Below are 14,980 nucleotides of genomic sequence, written 5' to 3' on the forward strand. Positions count from 1 at the left end.
TGGAAAAAAATTTTTCAAAAGTAAACAGTTCCAATGGAAGATTTCTAAAATTACCCTGAGCAATAGTAACTTCAGTGAAAGAAGTCTATATCATCTTTAGAAAGTCAAATACTGTATGATTTCAGTTATATGTGGATTCTAAAAAAAAAAAACACATGAACATAACAGAAACAGAGTTATAGATACAGAGAATAAACAGGTGGTTGCCAGAGAGGAGGATGGATGGGGAGAGGGGAGAGAAATAGGTGAGGGAGATTATGAGGTACAGACTTCTAGTTGCAAAATACATGCGTCAAGGTGTGAAAAAAAGGGGGGCGTTTCTTTGAAAGGAAACTAATGCAAAAATTCTGGTGGTTTTTGTTGTTTTAACAAGTCATTTTTCCATTATCTTATTGGTTGTGGCTAAATTTAGTCCATCTGAACCATAAGGAGTTTCTTAAATTTGGGTAGTAGTCATGGGGAGTATTAATAACTACAATTTGTTTAATGTATAGTCTTCACCAGTTACTTGATTGATTGATTGATTGATTGATTGATTGATGGCTGTGTTGGGTCTTTGTTGCTGTGCGCGGGCTTTCTCTAGTTCCGGTGAGCGGCGGCTTCTCATTGCAGTGGCTTCTCTTGTTGAGGAGCACGGGCTCTAGGCGAGCGGGCTTCAGTAGTTGTGGCGCACAGGCTTAGTTGCTCCACGGCATGTGGGATCTTCCCGGACCAGGGCTCAAACCCGTGTCCCCTGCACTGGCAGGCGGATTCTTAACCACTGTGCCACCAGGGAAGTCCCACCAGTCACTTTATAATAACCTTTTAATCTTTACAGTCCCAAGTCCCACGGCATGCGGGATCTTAGTTCCCTGACTAAGGTTTGAACCTGTGTCCCCTGCAGTGGAAGCGTGGAGTCCTGACCACTGGACCACCAGAGAGTTAAAGATTAGATTCAAATACAATAAATTGTCCAAGATCCACAACTAATCACTGGTTGACCAATATTCCATGTGACTGAAAAATTCCACTGTTCCACCTAACCAGCTATGCCTCTGCTTTCTCAAATATCTGTAGATATATATTTAAAGAAAGATGATTTTCTTTTTCATAGTTTCTTCGTAGCAGTATGAAAGTATTTATGGTCACCATTTCTCTTTTTGGGTCACATTTCCATTTATTGAGATAATTGACATAAGTTTTAGGTGCGCAACAATGATTCAATATATGTATGTATTGTGATATGGTCATCATAAGAATCCGTCATCACACATAGTTACATTTTTTTTCTTGTGATGAGAAGTTTTAAGATCTACTCTCTTAGCACTTTCAGATATGCAATACAGTTCTATTAACTATAGTCACAATGGTGTATGTTACATCCCCAGGACTTATTTATTTTATAACTGGAAATTTGTACCTTTTGACCCCCTTTACCCATTTCTCCCACCTGCTACATTGCCTCTGGTAACCACTGATCACTATATTTCTGTATGTAATATTTGATACATATACAAAAATATATGTAACATTGAAGTTATTAACCATAGTAATAAAACACCTATGTATTCACTCCCTAATTAAGAACTAGAACATTTCTGGTAGTATTGACTCTGCTCTTGTGTTCCTTCTCTATTCCAATCCCCAGCCTCCCCTTCTCCCCAGAGGTGAGTACTGTCCTGAACCAATCATTCATTCCTTAGCTTTTTTTCTTTTGTTTTTATACAAATATACCAAAGCCACATATTGTTTACTTTTGTTGGTGAGCTTTATAAAAAATAGTATTCTGGGGGGCTTCCCTGGTGGCGCAGTGGTTGAGAATCTGCCTGCTAATGCAGGGGACGCGGGTTCGAGCCCTGGTCTGGGAAGATCCCACATGCCACGGAGCAACTAGGCCCGTGAGCCACAACTACTGAGCCTGCGCGTCTGGAGCCTGTGCTCCGCAACAAGAGAGGCCGCGACAGTGAGAGGTCCGCGCACCGCGATGAAGAGTGGCCCCCACTTGCCACAGCTAGAGGAAGCCCTCGCGCAGAAACGGAGACCCAACACAGCCCAAAAAATAAATAATTAAAAAAAAAAAAAAAAAAAAAATAGTATTCTGTATGTAGTCTTAGTAATTTGATCTTTTCATTCATTTTTATAATTTATGTTGGGTATAGTTTTCCATATTTTTGCTTTTACAGTGGTAAAATGAACACTTGTATACAGTTTCTTGGTACACATGTGCAAGTTTCTTTAGAGTATAAACCTAAAAGAGTTGGTTGTAAGACATGTTTGATCAGCTTCATAACAGTTTTATAAGGTAATGTGAAATTATTTACCAAAATGGTTGTGTGAGTTTACATTATGGTTTATTATTTACTTTCTATTGTAAGACCTGATTCTTGCCAATCTGTTAGGTGTTAAGATGATATTTTATTGTGGCTTTAATTTGCATTTTCTTGATTGTTGAGCTGAACATGTTTCCATGATTATTAGTCTTTCCAGTTTCTCCTGTGAAATGCTTCTTGATGTCCTTTTTCCATTTTTTCTATTTTTTTTCTCATTTACATGAGTTCTTCATAATAGGATACTAATATTTCCATTTATTTTTATTGCACATATCTTCTAGTTTATGGCTTTTCACTTTGTTTTTTGATAAAGAAAACTTCTTAACTTTAATGTACTCACATGTTCTTTTTTGTGTCTTAAGAAATTTATTGTCTCTTCTGAAAGTCAGAAAGTCTCTCATATATAGTCTTTAGTCCACCTGGAATTGGTTTGTGTATGTGTGAGAGAGAAAAAATTTATTTTTTTACTGTGTGGATAGCCAGTTTTCTTCACACTGTTTAGTGACTAATCCATGCTTACCTCTGAACTTTATCTACATGGCCAATTTCCATGTAAGTAAACATCTGGGACTTTCTATTCTATTCCATTGGTCAGTCTGTCTAACCGAGAGCTGAGTGACACATAGGATGAATTACAAAGTATTCTCTCTTTTCTATTCTCTGAATTATTTCACATTGAAATAATCCATTTCTCAAACATTTAATAGAACTTGTAAAACCACCTGAACCTACCACCTTTTGAGGAAAAATTAACTACCAATTCAATATCTTACTGGTTATATGACCTTTTAGGATTTTTGTTTTAAGTCCATTTTGGTAAGATTTACTTTTTAAAATATCATTTGCTGGATCCCACAAGTTTTATTTGTACTGTTTTCATTAATGTTCACTTCTAAACATTTTGTAAATGTTCATTCCATGTTTTCTTTTGATCTGTGAGTTTAGAAGTATATTTTAAAATTACCAAGTATGTTTTTTTCTTTACTTTGGTCTGACCATGATCTATTTGACTCCACTTCATGGAAATGTATTGAGACTTGTTTTATTGCCTGTTATGTTAAAATTTGTTGTTATTTGTGTATTCTTGAAAAGCCTGACTAATGTTGTATGCAGTTTCTGTATTTGTACATCATATCAAACTAGCTAATTGTGTTCTCAGTCTTCTATATATTGCTGTTTTTTTCTTTTGGCTGTTTGACCTATCAATAGACGGAAGTGTGTTGCCATTCCATATTGTGATTAGTTTTCTGTGTGTGTGTGTGTATGTTGAGGTTTTCTGATGTACATTTATGCTAATTTTTAAAAATTGAACGTTTTATTTTTAAGTAGTGTATTTTCAGATATGTATTTGATTCTGTCTGTTCGTAGGGGCTTTATCCTGGACTGGAACTTGTATAGGTTAGTTTTGCAGAGTTCATGAGGCCCAGCCCTTTCAGACCTGCCTCAGACCCTTTGTTCTCTCTTGCTACTGGAGCAGGCAAAAACACCTTCCAGTTTCAGTGCTGTTCTGGAGTTGGTCCTCCAAATATCTCAGTGAGTGCCTTTGGCTCTCTTGTGATTCACATACTGCTTGCTTTCCCCCTGCTCAGTTATTAATATCGCGCAGGTCTTACGTCTGCTCAAATTGTGGGGTTCCTGAAACACCTAGTTTGATTAGGATATTGTTTTAAAATTTTTGTTATCCTACTTGTCCTGGCTGGTTTATGTTTTTGGAGGGGTGAGGATTAACTGGTCAGAAATTTTACCACTGTTGTCCAGGAACTTTTTTTTTTTTTAATTAATTAATTAATTTATTTATTTATGGCTGTGTTGGGTCTTCGTTTCTATGCGAGGGCTTTCTCTGTTGCGGCAAGCGGGGCCACTCTTCATCGCGGTGCGCGGGCCTCTCACTGTCGCGGCCTCTCTTGTTGCGGAGCACAGGCTCCAGACGCGCAGGCTCAGCAATTGTGGCTCACGGGCCCAGTTGCTCCGTGGCATGTGGGATCTTCCCAGACCAGGGCTCGAACCCGTGTTTCCTGCATTGGCAGGCAGACTCTCAACGACTGCGCCACCAGGGAAGCCCCAGGAACTTTTTTTTAAATGAAGGTTTTTTGTGTTTCCCCTCCACCTCCTCCTTTTAGTGGTTAACCTTGGAATTTTTATGGCGTAGTTAACAATCGAAAGTTAATCAATGTGTTTTAATGCCTTTCTGAACAATGAGGACCTTAGAACACTAAAATTCATCACCTTTCTTTCCAACCTTTGTTCAGTATTTCCGTTATTTCCCAACCCACATTTAAACATTATTAAATATTTATTTGGGTTTACTTTGATCGTATTTCTTTTGTGTATCTCAGACATTCCTTCTGAACTAAGTTTTTTCTAAAGGATGTATTTCTAGAAGTTATATGAGGGAAATTCTGTTCAAGTAATCTCAGTTTTGGTTCATCTGAAAAATGTCCTTTACTGTCATTTTTAATTTTTTCAGCTTTATGGAAGTGTAATTGACAAAATTGTATATATTTTGATGATTTGACATATGCATATTGTTATGCAGGTTAATTAACACATCCATTACCTCACAGTTACCTACCTTTGTGTGTGTGGTGAGAACACTTAAGGTTTACACTCAGTAAATACATGTACTGTTATTCCTGATAGTTGTACTAGATACAATTCTAGTTGGTTTTCTCTTGGTGTTTTGAAGTTGTTATTCCACTGTCATCTGGTTTCCTTTGTACTTCAGTACAGCGGCAGTCTTTCCTTCCTACAGGATCTCCTTTTTCTCTTCTGCTTTTAAGATCTCATCTGTTCTGTAGTTTCACTATAATGTATCTAGATGTGTCTTTGTATTTGTCCTGCTAGTATACATTGTGATTCTTATATTTGTGATGTGTATCTTTCTGATCTGAAAATTTATTTCATGGACTCTTTGAATATTACTTCTGTCCTCTTTTTCTGGGATTTGAAACTCTCTTCCTGTTTACTAATTTTCACTTCAGCTCTGTGTAATCTTTTGTAAAAACCATTGAGTTTTTAATTTTAATTACTATGTTTTTCATTTCCAAAAGTCCTACTTCGTTCTTTTTTAGATATGCTTGGTAATTTTGATGGATTCTTCTTAATTCTTTTCCTTTTGTTTGTATCTTTTTCTTTGGGCAATTCATACATATTTAGTTCTATATCCTATGGCTGATAAATCCAGTATCTGAAGTCTTTTGGGGGTCTAAATCTGTTTATCATCTCTGAATTTTTCCTTATGGTGCTATTCTTTCCTGTTTGGTGATTTTATTTTGTAAACGTACTCTTAACTGAACCTGTGGAAATCCAGAGGTTCCAAATTGGGCATGTTCTGAGAGGTTTTACATTTGCTCCTCTAGGCCAGGAACTAACTGCCCCTGGGATTTTTTTTTTTTTTTAACATCTTTATTGGAGTATAATTGCTTTACAATGGTGTGTTAGTTTCTGCTTTATAACAAAGTGAATCAGTTATACATATACATATGTTCCCATATCTCTTCCCTCTTGCATCTCCCTCCCTCCCACCCTCCCTATCCCACCCCTCTAGGTGGTCACAAAGCACCGAGCTGATCTCCCTGTGCTATGCGGCTGCTTCCCACTAGCTATCTGTTTTACATTTGGTAGTATATATAATAAGTCCATGCCACTCTCTCACTTCGTCCCATCTTACCCTTCCCCCTCCCTGGGTCCTCAAGTCCACCCTGGGACATTTTTGCTCTCTTCTTGGCTCTTGGCCTAATGTGAGGTGCTCAGGTTCGGCTCCTCCCCTTACTGTGGGTTCCGTGGTCTCCCAATCCCAGTGCTGATACTGGCATTTGTCCTTGGGGCAACTGTGACTTTTCTGTTTACTTTACACTCCTGCTCAGGTTCCCACTTATATATTGGCCTCGGAGGTTTCCCTGCTTTCCTGAGAATCCAGTAAAGCATTTAAAATTATGTTTATGATTTAAGAACTAACAGTGATGGGAGAGCCCTTCAGACTATGTAGTCTTTCATAACCCCCACAGGCAGAAAGTTGCCACTACCATCTATAGAGCCCCCAAACGGGCATAGTTTTGTCTTAGTTGATATTTACTTACCTTTCTCTTATATACTACTAGACCTCTCTAGTAAAACTTATCTGTTGAATATCTTTGTAGACCTTAACAGAAGAAGCTTTTTGGTCCCATGTATTTGTCATGCCTGAAGTTTTTTCTTAAATTTAAACTGGGAGTTCATAATTCATAAAATGTAAGGTTCCTTGGCATAGCTGTGTCTATCACTTGGTGCCTCTTTGCTCTGAATGTCTCAAGTATCAGTTATTATTTTATATATACCACTCCCTTAGCACATTGATGTTATAAATAAATTCCTTCATAAAGATGACTCTAAAGTACTGATGTAGATTCAGAAAATAGCATTCTGCCTGAAACTTTGCAACCTTTCTTTTGTTTAAAAAAAAATGTTTCTGTTTTGGCCTTTGGCCAAAAGTTATAGAGTTCTTACCTGACCATAATTTCCCTGATTTCCCCCTATTCGTCTGCAAACAAGTATCTTTTTTCCTGTCTGGAGATCAGAGTTCAGGACTGAATGACACAGTGGCTATTTGTAGTACATTCTAACACAGTTCTCTGGTTTTCCTTCTTCTACTTGTTTCATTTCTCAATACCTGTTTTAATGCAGTACCAAATCAGTGTGTTTTCTTGGGAGTCAGCTTTATTGAATTATAATTCATATGATACAAAATTGAGCCACTGGGTTTATAATCCATGATTTAGTAAACTTTTAGAGTTGTGCCAACATCACCATAATCCAGATTTAGTTCATTTTCATCATGTTCCCAAAATTTTCATGAGCCCTTCTTGGAGTTTATCTCCACTCCTCCCCTCCTTTCCTCCCTGCCTCTTGCTCAAGGTAATCATTGATATGGTTTCTGCCCATAAATTTGCTTTTTCTGGGTATATCATGTAAGTGAAATCAAACTCTATATAGTGTTTTGCCCCTGCCTGTTTCACTTAGCATAATGTTTTTGAGGTTCACTTCATCCATACTGTAACATTTTTAATACTGAATAGTAGTTCATCTTAGGCATATACCACATTTTGTTTATCCATTTACCAGTTGATCATTTGAATTGCTTCCAGTTTAGGGCTATTATGCAAAATGCTGCCATGAATATCCATAAACATGTCTTAATGTGAACATGTTTTCATTTATCTTGGGTGAGTTGATACAAGTGGAATTGCTGTTTCTTTTAAGAAACTACCAAAATGTTATCCACAGGGGCTGTACTATGTTATATTCCTATCATCAGTACTGTATGAGGTTTCTGCTTTCTCATCATCTTCTCCAGCACTTCGTGTTGTCTTTCTCTTTGATTATAGCCATTCTCCGGGATGTGAAGTGGTATCTCATAGTATTTAAACCAATGTGTTTGGTTTTTTTTGGTGGTGTTTTGTTTTTTTTAAATAGCATTTTCTCCCTAAAGGAAATGGCTGCTCTCTAGTGGTGCATTCCTCACATTACACTTGGGAAAAGGGCATTTATAACAAGGCTGAAGCGTGTTCAAATTTACATTCATTCATGTTGTGCCTACACTGTTTAGCACGCTGAGTGCAATTTGAGGACCAGGTTCAAAATGTTTTCCTAATTACCCCTATTAATAAGCCTCAGGACCTGGTTGGTTGGCTGTGGCTTTTACTTAATCCCTGGAGGTGCATTATAGTCACAGCAAGTTTTTGTGCTTCAGATCTCATCCACTTTATATACTCACAACTTTTGGCGTAAAGGTTGACACCTGTGGAGTGGCTAATGCCTATGAAGATAGATAGGGAGAAAAAGGCCAGAAACAGTTTTGTTGACTCAAACTTACCACATCCTTTCAAACCAGAGCCAGAAGAGTAAATAATTCTTACTAGTGGAATGAATATAAATTCCTTTTAATGAATTGCACACAAATGGAATGTCTGGTGGCTCCTTGGTATTTTCAGGTAACACTTTGTAAATATGCCTGTAGAGAGTTGTAAAATTTTAGAAGAATGGGTCTCAGCTGCCCCTAGGCTCCTGGGGCTCTGCTGAAATGAGAGCACCATGCACATTAAAAGCAGTGAAGAAATTGAGCTTAAGGAAGGAAACTAGCCAGGGACTAACTTAAGGGATGGTAAGTAAATAAAGATGTGGCTTCAGGAAATTAGGGTAGTAGAACTAAACATTTAATGGTTTAAAGTAAGAACTTACAAGTTTTGCTTTAATGCAACAGGATATCATGTTTTTTTAAGTGGAGAGAATGTACGTATGTGAAATTTCCCTAACCTCTTATGCCTTAGCACAATGCATTTACCTAACAATGCATTTTGCTCTCCTGACAGGTCTGTAAAATGATCATATATATGTGTATACATACATAGCACACACACACAGATGCCTGAATACAAAATAGTAGAAAGCATGATGGATGGGCCTGCTCATGGCTGATTTGCTGCTTCAGTCAAATGGAGGCAAGAGTAGAGGCCAGACTATGCATCTGTGAGTGACATTTTGGTACACAGTAATTGTACTCTATAGTAAATGGAATTATGTTATCAATTGGGGTGGCTAAAGGGGTATAAGATATAGGATAGGAGATACATAGTTTATTCAATTTCATGATAAGCACTGGATAGGAGGGAAATTGATATATTGGGATTAAAATAATTTTAAACATGCATTAGAACTTTAAAAATGTTGCTATAACGAATATTGTTTTTCAAAGGATTAATATGTGGAGATTTTGATTAATCCAATGTCATCATTGCCAAAACAAAATGACTTACAGAGATACTGTTATTTAACAAATTTTTATCCTCAGTCTTTGTGTTTTGGAACCAAGTCTGGTGATTTATATGAACAGAATTGTTTAACTCTCCCCAGAAAAACTATCATAAAGTAAGTAGGGTGTGTGTATCCTTGCCCATCCAGTTCTGCAAAGCATGATAATGACTAATTTGAAAGGTGATTTTAAAAATACAAACTATGGAAAGTACACAGCACATGTAGCTTAACACACGTTCCTCTCCACTTCATATTTTCACTTTCTAGGTCTGTTGTGCTAAAGGGATGCGAATGTATCATGAAACATAAGAGGAGTGTTGTCCTCTAACGGATAAGCTGGCTTATGCCATGCTGTCAAGCTTGAAATAACTCAGTCTGAACAGTATAGCCACAATGGTGGCTTTAGAATAGCATCTAGGTTAGAGAGGGCCACTGAAGGCAGGGACAGTGGCTGTTTGAATGGGAAAATACCAGATCTGAAGTCACCTGTCACTTGCATGGAGAAGAGACATGCAGTTCAGAAGCTGGGCACCCTTACTTACGCTTTATGCCAACATACCTCCTGAAGCATGTCACTTTGCACAGAGCAGTCAAACTATTGAACGGATGGAGTGACTCTCACAGGGATGAAAAGTCAGTCTTCCCTTGCTTTTTTTTAAAAAATAATTTATTTATTTTTGGCTGCGTTGGGTCTTCGTTGCTGCGCGCGGGCTTTCTCTAGTTGCGGCGAGCGGGGGCTACTCTTCGTTGCAGTGCGGTGGCTTCTCTTGTTGCAGAGCACAGGCTCTAGGCGCGCAGGCTTCAGTAGTTGCAGCTTGTGGGCTCAGTAGTTGTGGCTCACGGGCTCTAGAGCGCAGGCTAAGTAGTTGTGGCGCACGGGCTTAGTTGCTCTGTGGTATGTGGGATCTTCCCGGACCAGGGCTCGAACCCGTGTCCCCTGCATTGGCAGGCGGATTAACCACTGTGCCACCAGGGAAGCCTTGTCTTCCCTTGCTTTTTACCTTCATTTAAAATAAGCAAATAGAAAATTAATAGGACTAGTCAAGTAAGGCTCAGGACTGTACAATCAAAGTTTAGATGAGATCCATGGGCCAGAGAGAAACCTATGGTGAAATTCATTCTGTACATCCAGTGGGTTTTCAAAACTTTCCAATATTTTACAGCTTCTAATTTATCCAGGACAAATGTCATTTGCTTGGACCAAGAAGTAAGTTTTAAGGATTAATGGAGCTTCAAATCCTGAGGACCCATGTCAGTGATGTGAATGGAGTTTCACTCAGGGATTGAGCATGGCCTCCCTCCAACGTTGGAAAAAATGGGAAATGCTCTAAGCAGCTCGTGATGCTTGTTCTCAACGGAACGAACTTGGGAAGGGTCGTGCGATCATCAACCTAGTCCAAGTTTCTTAATTTACAAATTAAAAGCAAAAGATAATCTCACAGAAATGAGCTAAGTATAGGAAAAGGCATTCTACAGAATCAAATGCCAAGTGGCCAAATAAATCTGTGGCAAAATGGTTAACTTCAGTTGTCAGAGAAATGCAAATTGAGGTAGTATAAGACTTTTTGCAGGAATTCCCTGGCGGTCCAGTGGTTAGGACTCCACACTTTCACTGCCGAGGGCAAGGGTTCAATCCCCGGTCAGGGAACTAAGATCCCGCAAGCTGCGAGGTGCGGGCAAAAAAAAAAAAAAAAAAAAACTTTTTCATTTTGCAAGCAAAGCTGGCAAGAATGTTAAGCTCATCCACAGTTGGTATAAGAGCTTTTTTGGGAGAAGTGGTTTGGTGACAAAAAAATTGTTTAAATTGGTTTATTGTTTGACCCAGAAATCCCCCTTCCAGAAATTTTTCCTGTAATAACACTTGTAGGAATGCAAGACAATGTGTGTACCAAGAATCCTCAGCACAGCATTGTTTGCAAGAGCAGAATAATTGGGCCAGGGGCAGCTTGCGTGCATAATGGGAGAATGTTTAAATAAATGGTGATATGTCTTTAGTTACACAATATTTTACAGCCAAAATGATTAACATAGAAGACATATAGGGACTTCCCTGGTGACGCAGTGGTTAAGAATCCGCCTGCCAATGCAGGGGACACAGGTTTGATCCCTGGTCCGGGAAGATCCCGCATGCCGCGGAGCAACTAAGCCTGTGCGCCACAGCTACTGAGCCTGCACTCTAGAGCCTGCGAGCCCCAACTACTGAGCCCAAGTGCTGTAACTACTGAAACCCACGCACCTAGAGCCCGTGCTCCGCCACAAGAGAAGCCACCACAATGAGAAGCCCACGCAACCCAACGAAGAGCAGCCCCAGCTCGCCGCAACTAGAGAAAGCCCACACGCAGCAATGAAGACCCAACGCAGCCAAAAATAAATTAAAAAAAAAAAGAAATATAAAGCAGGGAGAAAGTCAGAATATAATACATCCAAATTTATGTTTAAAAATAATGTGTAAGTGCACAAAAGTTCTGGAAAGATGCACCAAACTTAATGGTTGTTTACTCTGGGGAGGAAGGGATGAAGCAGACTTGCTCTTACACTTTTTGCTCTATATGTTTTTGTGTCATTTGATTTTTTTAAAACTAGACTATTTGTAAATCACTTTGAAAAAAATTTTTTTTAATTCCAAAATGATACTTATGTAGATGTAGGCTTGGGGACCTCTGCGAAACCACTCTACCAGATCACTTACTCCCTTGAGATGCTTGTAAAGTCCTCGGTTACGATCTTGTATACCAAGTCCTACCTGCAGGAGGAGGAGTTTCTTCAAAGACTGCAGAACAAAGATGGGAAAGCAGGGAGTTGAATAGTTAACTGAAGACATTTTTCTAAAGCCCATGCAATTGAGTTCAATTGGTTTTCCAATAATAGTGTGTATATATGTAGAAATGTATGTGTGTGTTGTTTAGATGATAATTTAGCAGGGGAGAGATGCAAACCCATAATTGTTTCTGCCCTCCTACATGTGCAATAAGGTAAATGAGATGTTAGGACTGGGCCCCAGTAATAGAGAAGAATGATGTAAAGCACTTATCCAGAGCAGGCACATGGTCTTTTCAAGCTAAAATAGAATTGTCTGTTTAGAAAGTATTTCAAGGCCCGCCCTCCAGTCTGCTGGAAGGGCACAGGTCTTTATTACCAGAGCCTTGCTGTCTCACTACAGTCTTGGCTTTCAGCTGAGTGTGGTCTGTGGAGAAACCACAAACACTGAAAGAATCCTGCTCTAAGACAAAACAGGCTAGACGGGTACAGTTATCTAATCACAACCAAGTAACAGCAGATAAACCTCCGATTATATTCTGGTAAAGACCCACTGGACTTCAAAGCTGTTTGGAATGGATTGAAGGGTTTTGAACACCTCCTAGGTGTCCTAATTTAAAGCGGCCTGGATTGTGACAATTTATATTATTCCCAAGAACTATGGCAAATAGTAAACAAATATCCCTTTAAATAATTAAGGCGTCAAAAGTGCCTAAATACTTAGGGGACAGACGCACAGAGAAAAGTTTGTGTCTTACCTTAGAGGTGCTGCGGTAATCCAGCAGTAGTAAAATTGTCTCCCAGTGTCTGGGAGACAGCTCTTACATACCTTGAGATACCGGAATGCAATGACATTGGTAGAAGTCAGCCTACTTAAAAAACTAAACAAACTTTGTTAAAATGTGTCATAATAAAAACTGAAAAGCAAAAGATAATTTGGAGAGAAATATTTACAACATAATAAGAGGTTAATATCCTGAATATATAAATCAAAAGGGAAAGATGAATAGCCTGCAGGGATAATTTGTTATTTTTTTTCACTGCTCAGCATCCTCTTCCTTCATTAACAGAACTCTTCCTAGTGGAGAACTCATTCCATATGATTTAAGTGAAAACTTTCCCCACATCTACCCAGTTAGGCTCTTGAATTGGGTCTAGAGTATTGGTCCTGTAACCTATGCACTACAAATGGCAACTTCATATGTAACAAAAAACATAGTACCATAAGAATGAAAATGTAAATGAAAACATCAGAAGACAGTCTCCCACCTATCAAATTGGGTGATTTTTTTTCCTTTTTGTGTTTTCCAAACATAATACCCATGATTGGTAAAGGACCGGATTATTAATGCATGCTAAAATCACTAAGTGAAACGTGGTTGCCACAGGGCAAAGCCCATATTTGTAAGAGTTTTGGTGATCATATCCTCACCAAAGACTCAAAGTAAGCATCACTAACAGGATGATTTTAGGTGTCTCCTGATGTGATGCAACATGAAATACACAGCACCACCTGTGAAAGATTCTTGCCAAATACAATCAAGCTTCTACACCTAACCCAGGGACTTCCCTGGCGGTCCAGTGGTTAAGACTTCGCCTTCCAATGCAGGGGGTGCGGGTTCGATCCCTGGTTGGGGAGCTAAGATCCCACATGCCTCGCAGCCAATAAACCCAAAACATACAACAGAAGCAATATTGTAACAAATTCAATAAAGACTTTAAAAATGGTCCACATCAAAAAAATATTTAAAATAAAATAAACCTCACTCAGTTTATAGGAAATCTATATAGGAGATACAGATATGAATTAACTGACTCTTAGGGAAAAACAGTGCCAAGATGTAGGACCTTGTATTAAAAAGGTGTGTTTTTTTTGTTCTGGATTAACAGAGAGACATGACAACCAAATGCAATGCCTGAAACTTGAGTCCTGGCTCAAAAAAAAAAAAAAGGAAAAAAAAAAAAAGCTGTAAGACCTCTGGGGGACAATTACAGAAATTTGAATATGAACTGAATATCAGATGTTGAGAAATTTTCTTAGCTGATATAATTGTATTGTGATCCTGCTGGAAAATGTCCTAGGAAATGCATGCTGAAGTCTTTAGGGGTGAAGCATAAATATACACACACATACATTTACATAAAGAAAATATGGTGAAATACTGTTGAATCTGCCGAACTAGTTTGCTTCAGGGATGGCCATGGGAGCATTCTTCATACTATCCCCAAATTAGAGACAGTCTCAATGTTTAACAAGGGGGTTGGTTAAATAAACTGGTACAACCATGCAGTGGACAACTACTACTGAAAATGTATGAGACAAGATGTGACAATGGGAAGTTTTTGTGAAAAAAATGAAAACCCAGAAGAGGTTTTATGACCCATGTTTTAAGGCCTAGTTCAAGTGAGAGCTCTTCCCTCAGTCTTCCCTTTAGTCTGAAGCGGGACTAAAACTTTCCCTTTCCCGCACTTGCCATTGCATGCTCACCACAGTTATTGCTGGCTTGTCAACTCTACTGTGAGCTTGCCAAAGGTGGGTCCCTGTTTGTTCATTAGGACTGATATAAGTAGAGGTCAACCTAACGTAAGGAAGAAAAAAAGAATCAAAGAGGAAGAGGTGGGTAGCAAGATCTTTATCAGTGTTCAGTCAAAGACTGGAGGGTCACCTGTTGGGATATTGCGGTGCAGTGAGGGGAGGGAGGAAGTCTAAAAAGGCCACCAGTCTTGAGTGTTTATGGCAGAGGCACCAATGCTAAGCACACTCTGTACACCATCTAATGTGATCCTCAGCCCCTTACTAGGTAGACACCAAAGCCATAACTAAGTTTATGAGAAAAGAAACCCAGAGAGGTTAAGTAACTTGCCCATGGTCACACAGCAAACCAGAGAGCCAGGATTCAAATTTAGGAAGTCATCTTTCAGCACCTAGAGTATCATTTCTTTTGGAGTGGCAAAGGGAAGAGAAACCAGATGGACTTTAGATTTCTTCCCATACCAACCTTCTACAAATATGTCTCCCCATACCCAGCAAACAAATTGAAAATAGGCAAATTTGGTCACTGTTGCACCTGGCAGTTGATGTTAAGATAAGCAACACTGGTGGTATTAGGCTAATTTGTGATTGA

This window comes from Balaenoptera ricei, chromosome 5 (genome assembly GCF_028023285.1).
Source record: "Balaenoptera ricei isolate mBalRic1 chromosome 5, mBalRic1.hap2, whole genome shotgun sequence".
Lineage (NCBI taxonomy): Eukaryota > Metazoa > Chordata > Mammalia > Artiodactyla > Balaenopteridae > Balaenoptera > Balaenoptera ricei.